We start from the raw sequence: 12,125 nt of genomic DNA, 5'->3' as shown, positions 1-12,125 counted from the left end.
TGGTAATGATTTGAGAACACAAAGAGGCAACTAGGAGCACTACAAATTAGATGGCACAAATACTAGGGACTTCTACGGTTTGGCCATGGGGAATATGCGCCCCACATGCAAGCCAACCATCTTGGTTGACTCTTGTCAGACATGGAGGAAGGGTCTTAGAGTTTCAAGAGATTTTGCTTGGGAAGGGGAAGAGACTCATGGAAAGGCATGCACCTAGATTCTAGAAGAATCTTTATGAAGGGAAGTGCAAGGGGAGATGCCAAGGGCATGCCAAGAGGCACACGCCACCTACACAAGTAGGGAAGAGAAGAGATCTTCTTGGGGATGGGAAAGGGTTTTCAGCAAGCCACATGCGCGCACACACCCCACTTGCCACATGGCAAACATGCACACATGTAGTGGTTCAAGATTGATTTAGGATTTTGAGATTTACCTTTTTTCCACCAAGGGAATTAGGGTTTCAGATTGGAGAGGCCATATGCCACTTGTCCTAGAAGACCTTTAGTCTTCCAACACAATCCTATTATGAGGGAGATGAAGGGACATTTCGGTCAAGGAGCCAAATGACAACCATGCACCAAGGCTCTTGGTATTCATTTTGGGGGGGGACTCCTATAAGAAGGTGGGAACCAAATGTGCAAAGTCCTTTGGTCATTTTCAGATTTCTCTTAATGATACATGGCCACCATTCTCTCCCATTTTCCATCACTTTCTCTCCAACCAAACATTACCCACACGCCAACCATCTTACTCCAACCATCATTTCTAACTTACCAAGGAGTACCAATGCCACCTACGGAGGATAAGCACATGGGGTAAGAACCATTTGCTTGTTTCTTACACTCACACACACGGCCAAAGAAAAAGAGAGTTTCAAACTTCAAGGGTTTTACATGCCCACGAACTCCCACACACACGCACTCACTCAAGAAAAGCTAGGGTTTCTCTTCAAAGGGGAGAAAGGGGCCCGAACACCATTTGCCTTGAGAAAATAAAAGATGAAACTTTGAAAAGGAAGGAGAGCCACGACCATTACACTTAGAAAAGTTAAGGTTTATTCTTACATGGAGTTTCGGTTTTGAGAAGCCCTAAAGTGTTGGAGTTCTCTTACCATATGGACGGACCTCAAAAGCTACATACACGATTCACACACTCACCAATACGATTTGAGTTTTTCATATGACCTTGGCTAATGATCTTTGAATTATATTTTCAGCTTGGTATTTGCATTTGTTAGATTTTTGTAAGTAGACCTTCAACCTACTCTTGGATAATATGTGTATATGATGAGTGAACTTGCATTTGCTTGATATTTGATTGGACAAAATATCTTATCATGTTATATACTTGATTTTACCTACCTATGGGTTGCCATATTCATCATTGGTTGAATGAAATCTCTAGTAATACCATGCATTTTGTTTGGATCTATATGACTATGTTGCCATGTTGCTTGATGATGTTACACCGAACATGTTAGATGTTATAAGTCCATGTTACTTTTGTAAAATCATGCTTTCAAGTACTATATGTTCCGGCCAAGTATAGTGAATGATGTTGTGAATCGATTTTACCCTTTGTTAATCGTTGAATGCCATTGTTTGAAATGGGTAAATCAAATATTCGCATGTTCTAATATTTTCAAACTGTAACACAGGATGTAATTGTTTGTATGATTGCATGAATCTTGGCATACATGATTACATGATCCATGAAAGGAACAAAGCATCATAAGTCCATGCCACATGCATTGGGTTTGTGCACCGTTTTCAAGAAAATGAGTCAGTAAAAGTTCTGTCATGACCTCAAATGCTAGGATGAGGGATGCCCTAGTGGAACACCTCTGTCCACTCTAGAGTGTTTCAAATAGAATGGTAGTCCCCTGGGTCGATGAACCTCGAATGGATCCTTGTGGAAAGGATACCAGAGCGGGATTGCACCTAAAGCTAGTGGGTGCCATACAGTGAAGCCGAAATATGCAAACTGTAATAATACGTATGCTAAAGAATATGACATAGTCACCACAGTCAAGTGGGTCGTTGGATGATGCAGTAACTAACTGGGAACACATAGTGCATAGGGGAGCCATGAGATTTCCAACCATAAGTTATAAGAATGATTAAGGCACTGAACTCTACGATACAACAAGATATGACATGTTATGACATGATAAACTGGACATACTGAACTCTTTCTCAATCTTTATCCTGACAAGATATGACATGTTATGACATGATACAACAAGATATGACATGTTATGATATGATATGATATGTGAATGACCAAGAACTTGAGCTGATATGATATGTTATATGTTTAAGAACTAGGAATGAAAAGATGGAAAGACGTTTTCTAAAAGAGGTTTAAAGATTTCGGTTACACGTTATTTTGAAAAAGTTGATGTTGCATAAGTCAAGGTTTATGTCAAAGTACATGTCCGTGCATTCATTATGGTTTACTCTTATATGCTTATGTTATCTATTGTATGTTGCTTGTTAACTTACTAAGATTTCTCGAAATCTCACTGTGGCTGTTTCCACTACCATTCTCCACCCAGAATGGTAGAAGTTGTTACAGGACTATAAGAGAACGATCATGTGGAAATGCAAGAGACCAGTTCCCAAGATAGTCAAGGAGACCCCGAAGGGCCATGATAGCTCATTGAAGCTATCCTGAGTAGATAGGCTAGAAGCTGCTGACCAATTCATCATTGAAGTGTTGTAGCTCTTCAAGGACCTAAGGATAATTTTGAACAAAGACAAGGTCGAATAGGGATGGCCTTGTAAAATTGTATTTTGGAAAAAGGGACCATGGATATAGTGATAGAAAAAGAAATGACTCAGATTTTTGTGAAATCAACTTTTGATGGTCCCTTGTTTGGGAGACTTTTGAAAACAATGTCTATTTTGGAAGTACTATGATGAAATTTACAACTTTTGGGATTCTTACACTTCGGTACCATGTTATTATATTACCACTAGTCTTATGAAGTTAAGAAAATTTTTCCGCTGCGATTTATTGCATACTGCTAGATCATTAGGTGCATTGCATCATGACTGTCATGTATGGGGGTATGTAGTCTTGAATTACATATCCCGACACTTCAGTCATAGTCCAATCCCAAGCTGGGGCTGAGGGTGTCGCACTATGTTTTAAAGAATCATACTAAGATCACAAAATATACATTTCACAAAAAGCATGAACTCTTCAAGCTAAGAAAATGTTAAAACACCAAATCTCAAACAACTTTTTTATGCACTTGGACTATTTCCTTTCCAATAAAGTCCAAGGACTCCAAAAGTCCATAAACATACTCTTAACATTTTTTATAAGTCAATCCTAAGAAATAACGTGCTTGAACAAACAAATAAAAGACCAAAGAATTCACAAAACATCACCCAACACAATCAGCTTGCATACTAACTTCATAACCAATACCATATTTTACATAAAACCACTAAATCCGAATTTTTCATGAAATAAATCTTCAAAAATTAAAATCATATACCTCATTTTCAAGTTCTGAAATTGATCTCTAAGTATTAAAACCTAGGATCACATGGTAAACATTCATAAAAACACAAAACAAGCCCGTGAGCCTCAAGTTTGTGTTCCAGTTTCCAACTTTCTAAAATCATGCAAAACTCTTTGTAAGAACTCTTAACATGCAATAAATGCAAAACTTACTTGCATGTTAACATGTTAAATCTAAACCATAAAAATATCGAACCAATATTTTTCCAAAAAATTCATCAAATAAATCAAAGTTTCACACAATATTTAAACTGTCACCTAGTATGACCTTTGGATGCTCAAACTAACTTCCCCCTAATCAAAATTCAATGAAAAATCACATAAAATATATCAATGGAAACTAAACTCAAAGGGAAAAAATTTATATAGAGTAGTTTCATTAGAATCTACTTACAAAGGTTTCGAACAATTCAGGCAAAAGCAGCCAGAAACATTATCTGAAACCTCCTCTCGAGTTCTCTCAAAGAAAGTGAAATAAAAGTAACAAAAGCATGAAAGTGCTAGCTTGAATGAAAGAAAAGAAAATAAAAGAAAATTCAAAAAAAAAAAAAAGAAGAAGAAGAAGATAAGAAAATATAGCATATTCAAATATTGTTACATAGTTACAACAAAGAGAAGGAAATACGTTTATTGATTGAGTTTTATCATCAGAGGGGCTAAATACATCTTTCTAGTTGATATCTTGTTTTATAATTACTTTTTCCCTCGTATAACTTCCTTGAGTCTCGTGTTATTTTATTCCTTCCTTGTTTCTTGGATCTATATTACTGGTTGGAATAATACATGGTTGCATTGTCTTGATTTTAGTTCAACTAGTTCTTAAAGACTTGAGAGGGAAAACTATTAAGATAAAAGGCAAGAGAGTGTGAGACTATTATCGGGAAAAAGCCAATTAAGAGTGAAACATGAGTGGAGTGCCATTATTCAAATGTAAACATGTAAGGGAGTGTGTGAGGTTTTCCACTAACATTCTTTTGTGCAGCACTTTACAATGTCTCACCGGAGTTGCTGTTCACCAAATGGGATAGCAGATAACTCATCCTTTGTGTTGCAATCCATGTAACAACAGTTTGAGCGGTTGAACTTGATGTTGGGTGAAGTAAGGGATAGGATGGATCATCAAGATGCGGAAATTAGAAATATATTGGGCAGGAGAGATAGGAGGCGATATGAGTCTAGTGTTGAAAATGGGTATGAGAAAGAAGAGTATGACGATTCTCTTGTTACTAGGCGTGCACTCAATACACAAATTAAGATGGATGATATAGAGCAGCAGAGCGAGAACATTTTTCATACTAGATGCCACATCAACAACAAGGTATGTAGTATGCTCATTGATTTGAGGAGTTGTATTAATTTGGCTAGCACCACTTTAATTGAGAAATTGAAATTACCTACCTTGAAACGCCCTAGACCATACATGTTGCAGTGGTTGAGTGATTGTGGGGAGGTTAGGGTAAATAAGTAAGTGCTAGTTTCCTTTTCAATTAGGAAATACCAGGATATGGTCTTTTGTGATGTAGTGCCTATACATGCTGGCTATATTTTGTTGGGAAAATCGTGGCAATTTGATAGGAAGGTGATCCATGATGGGTTAAAGAACATGTACAATTTTGAAAAGGATGGAAAAACAATCAAACTTGCTCCTATAACTCCAACACAAGTGCATGGGGACCAATTGAAACTGAAAAGTGAGGTTGCTCAAAAAAGAAAGAGTGAAAATAAGAGTGATAAAAAAAGAAAGAGTGAAAGTGAAAGTGAGATTGAGATTGAGCTTAAAAGTAAGAATGAAGGTGAGAGTGAAAGTGAGATTGAGAAAAAAAGAAATAGTGAGGCCGAAATGGAGAAAGAGAGAAAAATGAGAGAGAAAAAATAAGAGGGTGAGACTAAGACCTTAAGAAAAAGAGAGAATGAGTTTAAAAATAATTGTGAGGTTGAGACTACAAAAAAAGATGAAGAAAAAAAGAGTGACAGAAAAAAAGAGAGTGAAAAGAAAAAAGAGTGTGAAAGGGAAAAAGAGAGTGAAAAATAAAAAGAAAGTGGAAGTAAAAGAGAGAGTGAAGAAAGTGAGAGAAAAACAAAGAGAAAAGTGAGTTTTTATGCTAAGTCGAGTCTTAATACTAACGAACTTGACGTATCTTTGCCTAGTATTGTTGTCTCTTTGTTGCAAGGATATGAAGTCGTGTTTCCTAGCAGTATGTTTAGTGGATTGCCACCTATTAGGGAGATAGAGCACTACATTGATTTTGTGCCAGGTGCGACAATTCCTAACCGACCTTTCTTTGAAGAAAATGAGTGATTGACACACTTGAAGGGACAAGGTAAGATGTTGACTAGAATGCATGCTAAGTGGGAGAACTGTATTGAGACTTTTCCTCATGTATTCAAATACACACAAGGTTTGAAAAATTTTGTAGTTGATGCTTTAGCAAGAATGTATGTCATTGTCTTCATTTTAGATGCAAATTTTTTTAGAGTTGAATATGATAAGGAATTGCATAATAATGATGTTGACTTTGCTAGTGTGTATGGAACATGTGAGAAAGCATCGTTTGGTAAGTTCTATAAACTAGATTGGTACTTGTTTAGAGAAAATAGATTTTTTATGCCTACTAGTTTTATGCGTAAGTTGCTTGTGTGTGATAGACATGGTGGTTTGTTGGGTAACCTTGATGTAAGGAAGACTTTTGTTGTGTTGCATGAACGTTTGTGGGAATATCATTTGTCATTCAATGATGTGTTGCATGAACATTTGTGGAAGTATTATTTGTCATTCAATGACGTGTTGCATGAATGTTTGTAGGAGTATCATTTGCCATTCATTAAAGTGTTGCATGAACGTTTATGGAAATATCATTTGTCATTGATTAACGTGTTGCATGAACATTTGTGGGAGTATTGCTTGCCATTCATTTAGATTGCATATAATTGGAGTGGTCATTTTGGTTTAAGGAAAGCTTTAAATATGTTTCATGAACATTTGTGGGAGTATTGTTTGTCATTCATTGAGTTTACATATAATTAGAGTGTTCATGCTACAAATTTTTCTTCTTTTGAAATTGTTTATAGACTTAATCCATTTACTCCTTTAGATTTAACACATTTACCTATTGATGACAGGAGTAGCTTGGATGGACTTTTCCAAATTCTTGAACAAATTAATGATAATGCATATCTAATGGATCTTCTATGTAAGTATCATGTTTCTGCTATTTTCAATGTTACTAACCATTTTCGCTTTGATCCAGGTGGACATTCGAGGTCGAATACTTTTGAGGAGAGAGGAAATGATGGGAACCATGGTGGGCCTAGTCTTAAAGATCCTTTGCAACTTCCAGATGGGCCAATTACAAGGTCAAGAGCCAAGAAGATCAATGAGGCAATGCAAGGACTGATGCAATCCACTTGGGACAAATTTAGCAAGAGCCAAACATTCAAGATGGGCTTGAAGGATGAATATCATGTTTTGGGCACTTGAAGACTTTGGGCACTTGATGGCTTTTAACTTGTTTAATTCATTTAAAGGACTTATTTGATTAGTTTAGAATAATTGAGTTTATTATGGGAAGGACTTAAGGGGTGCCTACGCAAGGGTATGTTGGGAAAGTAATTTTTTTATTGAACTAGGGTTAGGGTTACTGTAGCGCGTTACTGTAGCCGCGACACTGTTCATCAAGCAATTTTTGGGAAAAGTGGCTTTATTTTGGCTAGGATTTAATTAGGTTTTGCTTTAAATACTCTTTGTTGCCTCATGTTAAGAAGTTCATGAAATTTGACGAATTTATTTATTGTGAGTTGAGTTTTACTCCTCTTGTTCTTGATTAAACTTTTGAACTTATTAAAGGTAAATTACAACCTTTGTGGCGTTCTTCCTTTGTAATCTGGGTTCTTGAGAGGGTTATTCAACATGTCTAGATTTTAACATAATCTAGTTTCTTGGAACGAGTTCTCATCGGGTCTAGATTCTCCATCCGTTGACTTGATTTTGGTTTTCTTGGGTGAGTTTTCAAATTGATTGTGGGTTCAAGGGATTCCATTCCCGCAGGTTCATATCAAGAGGGTTGATAGGGGATGTGAGGGTGGCCACTTGATGGTGGTTTTGTCTGCCAAAATCATAGGCAAAACCATGGGCAACAACCCATGGTATTTAGCCTTGGAAGCGAGTGATAGGGGTTAATGGGGTGGCTTTTTTGTCACAACCCCGTCCCAATTCTAGGACGAGATCGCAACGCGTGACCTGTTCATAGTCGTGAACATGTCATGCATGTACACTGCGTTTCTAGTTTAAAAGTAAGCACTTGATATACAATCTATTCAACATATTACCCAAAGGACTCTCAAAGTCCACCATTCATTCATTTAAAACATCGCTAGTTCTAATAAAAAGGGGACTCCATCCCTACAACACACCCAAAAGACATTTAACCTTCTTATGTGGGGTTACCATCACCCCACTATAGAAGTTACACTATTACCATCATCCCACCACAATACCTACATCATGCCCAAGGACATATTATCTTAAAGTCAAACCAACAAAACATCCCAACATGAGACTCATCATAAAATATAAAACATAACCATTATCATCAAATTGAACCGACAGGGAATTCTAAGCATCAGCCCTTCCCTCCTCAGCAGTGCCTAGCTCCACAGCCTCATCATTCATACCTGGACGTTTAAAACATAAACACAAAGTGAGTCTAACACTCAGCAAGCAGAACACCATGCCGTTAACTTATTAATCACATAATCTTTTCTTTTGAAAACATGCATACATAAACATTTGTTAATTCTTGACAATGCTTTCATGCGTAACAATTTAAGAATAACTATATTTTTCATGCATAACTGTACTTTCCATCCATAACTGTACTTTTCATGCTTAATTGTACTTTTCATGCATAACTGTACTTTTCATGCATAACTGTACTTTCATGCATAACTGTACTCTCATGCTTAACTGTACTTTTCATGCATAAACCATTTAAGGAATAGCTATACTTTCATGCATAAACATCTCTATGACATAACCTTACTTTCATGCATAAACAATTAAGGAATAACTATGCTTTCATGCATAACATTTCTTCGTTTTCATGCATAAACATTTACTTGCTTTCATGCATAACATTACTTAGAAATGACTTTGCTTTACGTTTCACTTTCTTGGGCCAATACACACTATTACGCTCCGTGTGTTGGGGTTAACGGTCTTTTGGATCTGGATTCCGCCTACGGCTGCAGGTTGGGAACCCCTTTCATGGGGGGCAGCACTCGGTGCACTTCCAGTACTACTTACCTGGCATTGCAATCTGCCCATTCCTTTGGTACTCTTTTCATACATGTGGCCATTACGTACATTCATACATTCATGCTTTCATTCCTTTTTCTTTCTTTCCTTTAGAAAAATAACATTTTCATTATCTTCATTTAGTGCCAATGCATATGCGTTTCTTTCAAGGAATGTTTCATGCATGCTACATATAGGTAAGGCATAATTAATTGAGAGAGCATGCATAAAATCTCATGATGCATTACCTTACATACACACAATGGTAATTAATAAGGTACTTAACAGGGGTTACCAAGAAAAGTTTATACATACTATACATGCATCTATTCTTTCATAAGAGAAACATTTGGAAGGAGAGAGAGAAACTTTTTCATAAGAGAGCTTTGTGTGTAAGGAGCATGGTCATAGCTACTTACCTCGTGGCTTTACAAGTAAGTTCCTTGAATCTTGAAAATAAACTCCTATTCAATAAAATGAAATAAACATATTAATATTCATTTCACTTAAGACTTGACTATCCAATATCCATATGTGCTCACTTAAATTCCAAGTGGAATTAAGGCGTGTTCCTTAACTCATTTAGCTACATACATGGCACTAAGTCAACTCTTAGTATCCTCCTTCCAATATTTATATTTTCTGAAAACAGTACCAATAAAAAGATACAACTCTTGGCAACTTAAAATTTCTAAGTAAGCTTACTAGCTTAGGTTTAAAACTCTTAGTGGCTTACTTAGGCCATAAACTTGAGAAAAACATGTTTAAAAATCATAAACCTTAACTCCATTAATTTAACAAATAAAAACATAATTAAAAACATGGCTTGGACTCAAGAAAACACAAGAAGGAATCACAAAATCTGCCTTGAAACACATGGCTGGAACACACACCAACACAGGACATAAACACATATGGCTGGAACACATACACCAAAACAGAGTATACCCCACAGCTCCTTCATATACGTATATACAAAATGGATAAAAATCATCACTTGTGACTAACAAGCTTAAACCAGAAAATATGCTATCTCAATGATAAGAAACACACGGCTTCTTGGTCCACATACATATATATATATATATATATATATATCAACAAACCAATTAATCAACATTCGAGGCTAACCAAGTTAAACAAGAAATATATCATTTTTGAAAGGTAGCAGAATGCACGGCAAAACCATCTCAAAACACTCGGTTTTGACCAGAAAACAAGGCTCTTGATTACTACCCACTAGAGCAGCTAATAGAGGAAACAAAATGAGAAATTTGTCTAGAGGCTACCACATGATACTCGGCTAACACAGAAATCCGAAAACCCCCAAATACAGGACACAAATTTGCTTAGCAATAATCTCAATCGCAAGAAATCTTAGGGAGAGAGCATCACCTGATTTGATCCCCTTTTCAAGCCATGGAAACATAGCAATGAGAAGAGGAAGAGAAAAAATCCGAAATCTCAAAGCTGGAATACAACCAGAAAATTTTTTAAAACAAACCCTAGGCTAAACTCATAGTCCAAGATTCCAAACCAGAAATTAAAGCCATAGGAATTCACTTACGAGGTTGATTTTCCCCTGGAGATTTTTGGTGGGAGACTTGGGCTTACGAAATGGAAGAATCGGCTTGAGGAAAAGAAGAGGTCGCGCGATTGGGGAAGAGACGAGTGGTTTCTCGTGTGAAGGAACACTGGAGGAGATTTTCTCTCCTTCGGGTGCCTTGGAATCGACGAATGAAGAGAGGTGGGGAAGAAATTTACTGGTTTTTGTCTTGGAGGCCGTTGGTGGTGCAAGGGAAAATGAGAGGATTGTGTTTCTCTTTTCCTTGGATCCGACGTGTGGGGTAAGAAAGAGGAATCCACTTAGCTTCTTGAGGAAGCTGACGGGTGAAGAGAGGGATGAGAAAGTCTAATGGCTTGTTGAGGAAGCCAACGTGTAGGAGAAGGAAATGAATTCACTTGGCTTATGGGGAAAGCTATGGGTAAGGGAGAAGGAAAAGTCAATGAATATAAATCAAACTTGTCCCATAAGCTAGGGAATGAATGGTGGAGATCAATTATAGAAGAAAAATATTTCTTTTTACCTACCCATCTAATGGTAAAAAGAGTTTGGGTCATTTCTTAAGTAAATAAAATTAAAGGATTTGAAAGAAATATTGTAAGGTCATAAAAATCATACCCATGAATTATTTAATGACCCATTCAAAAATAAAAGCACACCCATCTTAAAATAATATAATAAATAATAAAAGTCTTTATCTCAAAATATTTAACTTAAAAATATTTTAATAGATGACGCAAGACCTACGTAGTAAGGTTCGGGTATTACATTTTTGACCTCCCATCAGCTACTATTTGGGTTGACAAGGGCAGTGCAAGTATACCTAGGGTAGTGGGAGAAATTTTCTCAAGAAGCCTTGCATAGGTGATGATTTTTGGTTGGCCATATTAGGCCTCACTTAGAGTTTAAAGAGGGTTTAGTTTGATGTTTCAGTTTCTAACAAGCCCAAATCCAATTTTTGTTACCCCAAAGAAATTACTAAGGTATAAAAGAAAAAATGAGGGTGTAATTACTTGAATTTGAGTGTTTAATAGCATGTTGAAGTTATTTAATCAAGTAATAAACCACCAAGCTAAAATAGGCCAAAAATAGGATTTGGGAAACCATTTAGGGTTCTTCCACCAAAATGAATTGGATTTCAAAAGTTTGGGGTTTAACTAGAGTTGAAACCCTCTTTGGTTTGGCCCCAAAATGAATGGTTGGATGAAATAGTGTTTGACTTAGGTGGCTTGATCACAAAGCTTGATTTTCCTTTATTTCCTTCACATTTCCATCTCATGATTCCTCTTAATGCCAAGTGTCCTATACTATTCATCACCAAGAATGGGTAAGATCTTACTAAGTGTCCAAATAACACTTCTCTAGACTGATTTGGACAATCCATACTATGATTTGAAAATCAACTGGACTAGGTGCCACATGGTGCTAGCACAAATGTTACTATTCACTCTGAAAAAGGAAAAAATTGAACTTTGATTAAATCAAAAAACATTTTCAAATAGCTACCATCCGGAAAACAAAAATTATATTGTGCTATAAAATCCTAAATATTCATCTAAGACTAATGGTGCAAATGTTTTCTCAATCTCATACTCTTAAGTACCTCAAATAAATAAAACTGCATTTTTTGTGGGTATGAAATTGACTAAGCTGACAGACTGAAATCTGCACAATTTCTCGATTTGTGAGACCTTTACAGAGTTTTTACGATATCCCTAAAGCCTAAAAAAATTA

General features: G+C 36.4%; 1 long non-coding RNA gene across 1 annotated transcript; it reads right to left on the bottom strand.

The window, feature by feature from the left end:
* Window positions 1-7,856: 7,856 nt before the first annotated feature.
* On the bottom strand, window positions 7,857-10,772 carry LOC118346140. The gene is made up of 4 exons (XR_004799490.1): window positions 10,395-10,772; window positions 10,223-10,297; window positions 9,247-9,291; window positions 7,857-8,205 (listed from the first exon to the last, which is right to left on the bottom strand). It is a non-coding gene; the product is annotated as an uncharacterized LOC118346140 (long non-coding RNA).
* Between the last annotated feature and the right edge of the window lie 1,353 nt (window positions 10,773-12,125).

Source organism: Juglans regia, unplaced genomic scaffold (genome assembly GCF_001411555.2).
Source record: "Juglans regia cultivar Chandler unplaced genomic scaffold, Walnut 2.0 Scaffold_704, whole genome shotgun sequence".
NCBI lineage: Eukaryota > Viridiplantae > Streptophyta > Magnoliopsida > Fagales > Juglandaceae > Juglans > Juglans regia.
The sequence above is the reverse complement of the archived record's forward strand: the minus strand, read 5'-3'. Positions and strand labels throughout refer to the sequence as shown.